The sequence below is a fragment of the Triticum aestivum genome, chromosome 6D, assembly GCF_018294505.1.
Source record: "Triticum aestivum cultivar Chinese Spring chromosome 6D, IWGSC CS RefSeq v2.1, whole genome shotgun sequence".
NCBI classification, from domain to species: Eukaryota; Viridiplantae; Streptophyta; class Magnoliopsida; order Poales; family Poaceae; genus Triticum; species Triticum aestivum.
Window position 1 is genome coordinate 168,407,230 of NC_057811.1, and position 9,744 is coordinate 168,416,973.

Here is a 9,744-nt window from a genome sequence, read left to right on the forward strand (position 1 = left end):
GCATACCTCTCACCGCCAGCTCAAGCAGTGGGCGCGTGAGATTACAGCAGCAGAGCCGTCATTCGACGCTCAGAAGCCGCTGAAGTGGTCCAGCACGCCCCTCATCTTTGACACCGAGGACCACCCTGACCGCACTACCGCGGTTGGGTGTTTGCCATTGTTGGTCTCGCCAATGATACGCAACCTCAGGGTGAACAAGATGTTGGTTGACGGCGGGGCCGGCCTAAACCTGATCTCGCCTGTCGTGATCAAAAGGGTGCAAATCCCCTCGAGGAAACGGGCACGTTTCAAGGGGTCAATCCGGGGAGGAGCCAGCCAAAGGGAAAGGTCACACTGCCCGTGACGTTTGGAGGAGAGTTGAACCACAAGACGGAGAGGATCGTCTTCGACGTGGCCAAGATCCCCTTACCCTACAACGGGATCCTCGGCCGCCCGGCACTAGCCAAGTTCATGGCGGCGTCACACTATGCCTACAACATGCTAAAAATGCCCGGGCCGTTGACCATCATCTCCGTCCGCTCCGACAAGAAGGACGCGCTGATTTGCGCCGACCAACCCTACTGGGAGGCAGTTGCAGCGGCTGCCGCCAAGGCACCTGCTCCTGCCGCTGAAGCCCCGGGAGGGAGGAAGAATCCCGGCAAGACCTCTCGCACCCACTCCAGCAAGCGCACCTCTTCGGAGTGTTGTGCTGCCGTCGAGGACGTGCCAGAGAGCTCTACCGACAAGAGCAAGAGATCCAGAGCCGAACCACCGCAAACCAAGAAGGTGTCCGCCAGGGAGGATGGCACGGGGGGGGGGGGCTTCACCATAGGCTCCACCCTCGGCAGCAAATAGGAAGGCGTGCTCGTCACCTTCCTACAGGCGAACGTCGACGTGTTTGCATGGCAAGCATCCGACATCCCCGGTGTTCCCAGGGAGGTGATTGAGCACCACCTAGCTGTCTGCCCTCATGCGTGGCCCATCAAGCAGAAGGTCAGAAAGCAGGCTCTGGAGAGGCAGGAGTTCATCACAGAGGAGATCAGGAAGTTGGAAGCGGCAAGTTTGGTGAGGGGAGTGCTCCACCCGACGTGGTTGGCCAATCCGGTAGTGGTGCGCAAGGCGAATGGGAAGTGGATGCTGTGTGTTGATTACACAGATATCAATAAGGCTTGTCCTAAGGACCCTTTCCCATTGCCGCACATCGACCAGATTGTTGACTCCACGGCCGGGTGTGATCTGTTGTCATTCCTCGACGCCTACTCGGGCTACCACCAGATCTTCATGACCAGAGAGGATGAAGAAAAGACAGCATTCATCACCCCATGTGGTACGTATTGCTTTTTACGGATGCCTTTCGGGTTGAAGAGCGCGGGCTCAACATTTGCAAGAGCAGTCCAGATTGGTTTTGAACCTCAGCTCCATAGAAATATGGAGGCCTACATGGATGACATAGTGGTCAAAACCAAGGACGGGCCAACTCTTGTGCAAGATCTGGAAGAGACATTTGCCAACCTGCGCAAGATCAACCTCAAGCTGAACCCTGAGAAGTGTTTCTTTGGCGTTCCGTCCGGCAAGCTTCTCGGGTTCTTTGTGTCACAGCGCGGGATCGAGGCAAACCCAGACAAAATCAAGGCTATTGAGCAGATTGAGGCACCCAAGCGGATCAAAGATGTGCGTCGGCTCACCGGCTGCGTCGCCGCCATGAGCCGGTTCATCTCCAAGTCCGCTGAGCGCGCCCTTACTTTCTTCAAAGTCTTGAAGAAGGCGGGCCCAATGGAGTGGACCCCAAAAGCCGAGGCAGCATTGCAGGATCTGAAGAAATACCTTTCCTCCATGCCAATACTGGTTGCGCCTAAACCACAAGAGCCGTTGCTGCTATATCGGGCGGCAACGAATCAAGTGGTTAGCACTGCACTGGTGGCACAGAGGGAGGACGACGAGGAGGCAGTGACGGCAGCAGAACTAGCGGATGGCGAGCCAAAGATTCCCCCGGCAGGGCCTGGTGCCGGCAAGGCGCGGCCCCCGGCAGAGTCTGATGCCACCAAGGCAGTGCCTGCGCAGTTGAGTGAGGTGGTGCAGAAGAAGAAAATGATGCAGCACCCGGTTTACTTTGTCAGCTCCCTCTTGCAGGGGGCTAGGTCGAGGTATTCCGGTGTGCAAAAATTGCTCTTCGGCCTCCTTATGGCCTCGAGGAAGCTACGTCATTACTTCCAAGCCCACGAGATCACTATCGTCACCCGCCTCCCGTTGCAACGGATACTGCATAACCTAGATGTAACCGGAAGGATTGTGGAATGGGCCTTGGAGCTATCAAGTTTTGGTTTGAAGTTTGAAAGTACCTCGACAATCCAGAGTAGATTCTTGGCAGAGTTCATTGCAGAATGGACCTGAACGCCCGACGAAGAAATCCAGGAGACCACTCTCCCCGGAAAGGAAGCAGATCGCGACTGGATCATGTACTTTGATGGGGCTTTCTCGCTGCAAGGCGCCGGTGCCGGTGTGCTGCTCGTCGCACCCACCGGAGAGCACCTCAAGTATGTGATCCAGATGCACTTCCCCAGGGAGATGTCCACCAACAACATTGCTGAGTACGAGGGATTGCTCGCCGGTCTCAGGATCGCAGCTGACCTCGGGGTTAAGAAGCTCATCGTCAGGGGTGACTCGCAACTTGTTGTTAGGCAGGTCAACAAGGATTACCAGAGCCCATTGATGGAGGCCTACGTAGATGAGGTGAGGAAGCTGGAGGAACGCTTTGACAGTATCCAAGCGGAGCACGTCCCCCGAATGGAGAACGACATCGCCGATTACCTGTCAAAGCGTGCTACATTCAAGCTACCTGTGGAACCAGGTACCTTTTTGCTCCGGTTAACTCAACCATCCATCGAGCCGTCAACGGGGAAGAACAAGTGGAGGAAGTCAGGTCCCGGCAAGTACTTTCCTATCGAGCCCCCTGGGGCCGCCGGCAAGGGTGCTGCCGCGGACGCAGGGCCTGCCCAAAAGCAACTGGCTCCGGCAGGGCGTCAAGCCCTGGCCGTAGAGACAGCCGCTCCCGGCGGAAGAGATGCCTTTGGTCCTGGCCGTCGAGCCCCAGGCTCCGGCATGGGCGCAACATACCGTCCAATTCCTTCAAACAGGGGAGCTTCCTGAGGAGCAGGAAGAAGCGAAGAAACTAGCCTGTCGGTCCGCCCTGTACCAGTTCGTCGATGACGTCCTGTACAGGAGAAGGCCGAACGGTGTGAAACTAAAGTGCATCCCCCGGGAGGAAGGACTGGAGCTGTTGGCGGAGATACATGGAGGCATATGTGGCTCCCACGTAGGGTCGAGAGCCCTTGCCAGACAGGCGTTCCGGCAAGGTTTCTTCTGGCCCACTGCCCTCCAGGATGCGATGGCACTAGTAACCAAGTGTGAAGCGTGTCAGTTCCATTCAAAGAAGCTTCATCAACCAGCTAAAGTCCTTCAAACAATCCCTCTCTCCTGGCCAATCTCAGTCTGGGGGCTCGATATACTGGGCCCTTTCCCCCGCACTGTCGGGGGCTTTGAGTACTTGTACGTTGCAATCGACAAGTTCACAAAGTGGCCGGAAGTGGAAGCAGTGAGAAAGGTGACTGCTCAGTCAGCCGTCATGTTCTTCAAGGGACTGGTCTGCCATTTTGGTGTGCCCAACAGAGTCATCACCGACAACGGCACGCAGTTCACAAGCCACACCTTCATGCAATACATTCAAGACCTCGGTAGCAAGGTCTATTTTGCTTCCGTGGCACACCCATGGAGCAACGGCCAAGCGGAGAGGGCAAATGCTGATGTGTTGCGTGGCCTGAGAACGAAGACCTTTGACAAGCTGCACAAGAGTGGAAGGCGTTGGATTGATGAGTTGCCGGCGGTTCTTTGGTCGATCAGGACGACGCCAAATCGAGCCACCAGCCAGACACCTTTCGCCCTGGTCTACGGGGCAGAAGCAGTTCTCCCCACGAAACTCATATACGGGTCACCTCGAGTGCTCGCTTATGATGAGCTTGAGCAAGAGCAGTTGCGCCAAGATGACGCGATGCTCCTTGAGGAAGATCGTCTTCAGGCGGCTGTGAGAGCAGCGCGCTACCAGCAAGCCTTGCACCGCTACCATAGCCGCAAGGTTCATGCCCGAAGCTCTGAGGAAGGCAACCTTGTTCTTCGGTGCGTTCAGTCGGTCAAGAATACCAACAAGTTGATGCCAAAGTGGGAAGGCCCTTACCGGGTAATGCGACTCAACAGGTCCGGCGCAGTCCGCCTGGAGACCGAAGATGTTGTCCCAGTGAGCAACTCCTGGAACATCGAGCATCTTCGCAAGTTTTACCCCGTAAGGCGCGGCTTGCCAGGCCTCCCGGCAAGCCACCTTTTGTACAAGCTTTGCCGGCAAGGCATGTGACCCTTTGTACAAAGCCAGGCGCAGACCCTGAGCATAAATAAATGAAGCACTGGCGCCCTAAGTTATAGCATGCATGCTAGGTCGAGTCTCTTCCTTGGTTAGGATTGATAGTGCTTAGCGGTGACTAACCCCTAGCCTAGAGGTCGAGTGCGCGTCTATCTGTTTCTCTTCTGTCCTCTTTTGGTTCGCAGGGCACATGAGCACTTCTGCCGAGCTACTTCGAAGAAAGAAAACGGACCGGCGTCCCGACCCCGGCAAACCAGAGTTGCCGGGGGCTGCAAGCACAAGGATCCAACCGCGGCAAGATGGGATTGCCGGGGACTGCAGATCCAGATAAGTCTTTTATCCTCTGTCATGCATTTCGAAACCGAACTGGGGCATGTGAAACCTCACTTTTATCTCTAGGCTGCCGTGCTCCCCTTTTTCCTATACCTAGGGATTATTTCCTGGGTCCGGATTTGGTTGTAGCCGCGGCGGCAAGGAGGTAGAACGAGGAGCCTAAATCCCACTTCATCCCTGCCTCCGCCAAGAGCGCGAGAACGGTCGAGTGGAGTGGGGGGACGGCAAGGCCTGTTGCCGGGCAAAAAACGTTTATCTTAAACAATAACAAGGATTCGCTCCTTGTCGCGGGGTTTACCCACGAACGAAAAACCTAGCAAGCATCCCTTTTTCATTAAAAACATCCCATACAGGTACAGTTCATACGAAATGAAAAACATGAGCAAGGGGATTACAAGTTCTAAATTTAACAAAGGCCCGCAGGCTTACAAACTAAAAAAGAGATAAGGTGCCCGTAATCCCTTTCTTGTCCCTCTCCTCAGGAGGCAGGTCAAGGAGGCGAGAGGGCAAAAGGGGCGCCTAGGCGAGCTACGAGCGGCAGAAAGCACCAAGAGAACACCTCGGTGGCCGCCCACGGGTGGGCCGGTGATGACGGTGCCGAGAAAGGAGCAGGAAGACGAGGCGGCAGGACCGGCAATACGCGATGAAGGCGTCGATGCCCGCGTACTCCGAGTTGACGGCCTTGCCGCCCGCCCTCTTCTTCTTCCGCAGCCTCCCGACGTCAGCCGCCCAAGGAGACGGCCCCGAGAAGTTCAAGGAGCTGGCCCTGCCCCCAGCAAAACCCTGCCGGAGGAGCGGCCAGGTGCAGATGCTGCTGCTGCCGCACCCGCCTAGGCGCGGGGCGTCCGATGCCTAGTCGGACTCATCCCCGTCATCTGCCCCGCTGTCCTCCTCATCACTTTCGCTCGAGGAAGAGCTTCCATCGTCGGAATCTCCATCGGAGGAGCTCTCCACGCAGCACTTCAGGCGAGTCCCGAACTCTCCGAAGACCTTGATGGAGAGTAGGCTGTCCTCCATTAATTTGAAGTAGAGGACGAGCCCCACCGTCAGGCTGTGGATGCGAGTGAACGTCTTCCACCCACGATGGAGGTACATGACCCGAGGAGCCGGGAAGTTGACGTCGACCCACGTGCCCCCATTCCCACAACCCCTCATGTGCAATCTGAGGGATTGGGGCCGGTCACGTTCCATCTCCCGAGCAAACGGGGCGGGAAGACGAAGGCGGCGACACGGGGGCCGGCGCAGCCTGATGAAGAACTCGCGGGGCTGGTCTCCGACATGGCCTTCCATCAGAAAAGGCATCATTGGCGGGGGCGAAGCCGGCGCGCCGCCCCGTCCTCCTCTTCCCCGAGCACTGCGGCCTCTTGTCATGCCCAATATGCGATACTATCCTAAAGAGACTCGAAGGTCCCACCAAGGATAGAACTGCATATTGACACACTTTTGCAAGGTGGATATCATTACATCAACATTACATAATATATGGGGATACATACAAGGCATACAAATGCCGGAACAATACATCAATACATCATACATAAGATCAACATTTGACTACGGATGAAACACAAACAGAAGCTCAAACGACATCCACCATGCTAGCCCAGGCTGCCGACCTGGAACCTATCCCAAGATCGATGAAGAAGAAGATCTCCAACACGAATAAACATCGCTCTCGCGTCATGATCATCGGATAACCTGTACCTGCAACTGGTGTTGTAGTAATCTGTGAGCCACGAGGACTCAGCAATCCCATAACCATGGGTATCAAGACTAGCAAAGCTTAAAGGGGATGGAAAGGATAAGTGGTGAGGTTGCAGCTGCGACTAAGCAAGATATGGTGGCTAACTTACGCAAATAAGAGCGAGAAGGGAAGCAATGGAACGGTTGTGAAACTAGCAATGATCAAGAAGTGATCCTGAACTCCTACTTACGGCAAACATAAGCCAAAAACCGTGTTCACTTTCCGGACTCCGCCGAAAAGAGACCATCACGGTTACACACGCGGTTGATGCGTTTTAATTAAGTCAAGTGTCAAGTTCTGTACAACCGGACATTAACAAATTCCCATCTGCCACATAACCGCGGGCACGGCTCTCGAAAGTTTATACCCTGCAGGGGTGTCCCAACTTAGCCCATTATAAGCTCTCACGGTCAAAGAAGGATATTCCTTCTCCCGGGAAGACCCGATCAGTCTCGGAATCCCAATTTACAAGACATTTGGACAATGGTAAAACAAGACCAGCAAAGCCGCCCGATGTGCCGACAATCCCGATAGGAGCTGCACATATCTCGTTCTCAGGGCAACACCGGATGAGACATCCTACGAGTAAAACCAGACCTCGAGTTTCCACGAGGGGGCCCCGCAGTCTACTCAGTTCAGACCAACACTTAGAGAAGCACTGGCCCGGGGGGGTTAAAATAAAGATGACCCTTGGGAGCGCGACTCCCAAGGGAAAAGAAATAGGTGATAGGCAAATAGTAAAACCAAGGTTGGGCCTTGCTGGAGGAGTTTTATTCAAAGCGAACTGTCAAGGGGTCCCCATAACACCCAACCGCGTTAGGAACGCAAAATCAAGGAACATAGCACCGGTATGACGGAAACTAGGGGGGCAAGAGTGGAACAAAACACCAGGCATAAGGCCGATCCTTCCACCCTTTACCAAGTATATAGATGCATTAATTAAATAAGAGATATTGTGATAGCCCAACATAAACATAATCCAACATGGAGCAAACTTCATCTTCACCTGCAACTAGCAACGCTATAAGAGGGGCTGAGCAAAGCGGTAACATAGCCAAACAACGGTTTGCTAGGAAGGGTGAAATAAAGGTTAGAGGCTATCATGGCAATTTGGGAGGCTTGAAAAGCAAGTGATAGGTAGCGCAGCATAGCGATAGACCGAAGCAACTAGCATAGCAATGATAGTAGTGAGATCCAGGGTAACGGTCATCTTGCCTGAAATCCCGCTAGGAAGAAGAACGAGTCCATGAAGACGATGAAGCCACGAAGACGAATCAAGCGTAGACGAACGAATCCTCACGATCGCAACGAAACAGGAACTATCGAGAAGAAGCACACAACATGGTAAACACACCACACATGAACAAGGCATGATGCTCAACCAAGTATGATGCATGACAAGGCTACATGAAGCTACTCATGGCAAGAGATGATGCATACAAGAACAACACATCAAAGCAAGTTTAAATGAGGCCGGAAACAAGATATAACAATTCCGGTAAGTCCTTATATGTAAATTTCGAAATTGGTCCAGATCTGAATAAACCTTATGTTCAAGTTGTTAAACAGCAAGTTAATATGCACCAAAATGATCTACACGAAATTCTAGTCAGATTACATATAAAGTCCATTTAGTTCGGAGCTACGGCCTAGAAGATATGAGCAAACCAAGTTAAACATGGCATTGATGCAAAATGCATATAAACATCAATCACACACTCCAAAACAAAGATGCAACAAGGTAAAATGAAACTACATGCAATTCTAAGCAAGTTTCATATAGAGCATGCTCAAAACGGAGCAACGGTGCAACACATACACTCCAAACAAGATATAACAACAATCTGTCCAAAACAGCAACTAGGCATTTTGCACGCATCAAAACAATATGCTACAGCATCCTAACATGAGAGAAAAAGGCATGGACATGATGTACAGGTAAAGCATGAGAAAACATGAACACTCAGCTGTCTCCAGAAATCAATAGAACATGCTCAAAAGGACATGGCAAGATTGCAAATAATAACAGTTTCACAGACTTGGCAGAAATCACTGGACATGGCAGAAATAACATCAGGTTGCAAAGTTTAGAGCTATCAAATAACATGCTACAGGAACATATCATAGCAAACAAAGGCATGGCATGACTCTACTAATTGCATAGAACAAAAGTCCCTTAATGATCACGAGCCAAAAATGCACAGAAGATATGATGGCACCCATGTAAACTTAGCAAGTTCCATAAACAGATTCAGACTTAGCAGAAAAACTGAGCATGGCATAAACAGAATTATGAAGGCATCTTTGCGAGCTCAAATCACTCATCACAAAGCATTTCATGGCATGTGAAGGCATCCAACAGTAAGATGGCATAATTATGAAGCTAAGCATGGCAAGAGCAAGTTCACAGGGTGCATGGATCACTAGCAAAACACATGGCAAAAAATGGACTTAATGTTAACAGGCTGACAGAAACATTATTTATCAACTTTGGAGCAAGATAACAACACGCTACAGCAGGCTATAAATGCAAACAAGGGCATGGAGGATAGAGCATAACATGTATAACAAAACATCCTTAGTGAATACCTCCAGATTATTCATAGATTAATTGGTGACAGCAGGTTAGCATGGCATCACAAAGTTACAGCTACAGACTTGGCAAAAAATGACTAGGTCACAGAAATTAGCAACATCATGGAGGCTACTTTGCATGCTTGTGCCAGTCACCACACATATCACAAAAATACAAGACAAGCACCCCTGTAAAGATGGCATGATGTAGTTCAAAACACATGTAGAGCTCATGCTCATAGGATGCACACACAAAATTCAATGAAAAAGACAAATCACCAAGTTCTGATAACAGACAGCAGTTAACATCATATAGCACTCTTGCAACGATGATTTGGGCATCAAGATGATCTCAAACAAGCATGCCACAATGGAACGAAATGAAGAGAACCTCATGATGAACATTTTGATATATCACACGCACAAAACGGAGTAGCACACAAGAAGTTACAATCAATCAAAGATGCACACATATCATGAGTTTCTTGGGGACTCGGCCAAAATTCACCTTGCAGAAACCGGGACGGAGCCATGCGGGATGGAGGGATCCGGGACGGAGGGGAGGCGTTTGGTTGGAGGGACCGGTGGATCTGGTCCCGGTTGACCAGATCCGGGCGAGGGCGGCGGCGGGGCGCTCCGGCGAGCGGCGCGGTGGCCGGAGACGGCGAGGAAGGAGCGGGGCGGCGGAGGCGCGGGCGCCATGCGG